We start from the raw sequence: 1,664 nt of genomic DNA on the forward strand, positions 1-1,664 counted from the left end.
ATATAACGAACTTATTTCCTACACCAGACATGCCTACAATATCACAAGCATGCTTTCTGCTAACCAAATATTATGTCAAAGTAAGAAGTTTAATCTTATGAAAATATGTACAAAATAAACTGCGTAATAAAGTTTGAATATAAAGTCTGGATTTCACTTCTCTTGGATGAATCATTATAATAAGTCATTTCTACATATGTAATTCTGCTTTTTGTTATTTTTGTTATATAATTGTGTAGTATCTGGGTTTTGGAATGAAAACTTCACATTATTTCATTTAACTGTATTTTTTTCACTACAAATTGTGTGTTATCTTTACATTCCAAAAAATATTAGCATGTAGAGTGTATATAGAAACAAGATTTAATTATGAAACCCTTCATATTGATCTAGGACTGTAAAGAAAGCTACAAAAAAGTAATTAAATTGTGTTCTGTGTAAGGGTATAGACCAGAACATGGGATAATACAAATAATAATGCTAGGAGATATATAATGCTAAATGCTTTCTGATTGAATTTGAAGCTTGAACAATAGGAAGGTATTTCATGTCTTAATTTGTAAGACTGTTGATATCTCATGGCTGGGCATGGGAAAAGGGCTTATAGTATAACATTCTATTATTAGTTTGCTAAGTGATCACAGTATGAAAAGCCTTTTTTAAGCCGGGCGGTGGTGGCACATGCCTTTAATCCCAGCACTTGGGAGGCAGAGCCAGACGGATCTCTGAGAGTTCGAGGCCAGCCTGGGCTACCAAGTGAGTTCCAGGAAAGGCTCAAAGCTACACAGAGAAACCCTGTCTCGAAAACCCAAAAAAAAAAGCCTTTTTTAATATTTATGCTTCTATCTAGAGACATAGGCTGCTCTCAAACTTTGTCATAAAAGCTTATTTATGTAATAGATATCAAGGGAGAAATGCATAATATTTTAAAGTCCTGAGAAGAACAGACTAAGTGCTCTGACCTAACCAAATCCTCTCATCATCATGGCTTAGGAAACATCTTGGAATAGGTGGTAGAAGGATTTAACAGCCAAAGGGTAAGTTCTTCTGGAAATGCCATCTTTATAGCAAGATGTTTTCCTGTATTTCTGGTACTTGACAAAAATCTCCACAAGAACAAACAAGTGAAAATACTGGCAAAGTCTCAGTAGATCTTCTTTAGGAACCCACCCCAGCACACTGATGAGCTATAGGCAGTTGATAGTGCCTGTGGGAGGAAAACTTTTTTGAGGTTGTGTTTTCTGTTAGGATTCTAATAAATGACCCTAAACTCATGCACATGTTACCATCACTAACTGAGCTTATTGTGTTATGAAAACCAATAGCCAAACATTTGGGAGAAGGTTCCCTTTCCATGAATGTATTGTTGCTTGGAGATGCAAGGAGTAGGTATGATTCTGTTACATTGATTAATGACATTCTCAAAACGATATAAATTTAAAAATCTTCTCTATAAGTAGGCACCTGGACTGGTCTACTCTGGTAACATTCATCATAGAGCCTTGGTCCAGAGACTGATGGAGGTAGATGCAGAGATCCACGGCCAGGCGCCAGGCTGAAATCCAGGAATCCAACTGATGAGAGAAAAGAGGGATTCTTCAGCGGAGGGCTGTTGAGTTCATGATGGGAGGACATGCAGAGATGATGGGCCACACTATTGGAAG

The sequence above is a fragment of the Peromyscus californicus genome, unplaced genomic scaffold (genome assembly GCF_007827085.1).
Source record: "Peromyscus californicus insignis strain IS unplaced genomic scaffold, ASM782708v3 Scaffold_4__1_contigs__length_199733344, whole genome shotgun sequence".
NCBI classification, from domain to species: Eukaryota; Metazoa; Chordata; class Mammalia; order Rodentia; family Cricetidae; genus Peromyscus; species Peromyscus californicus.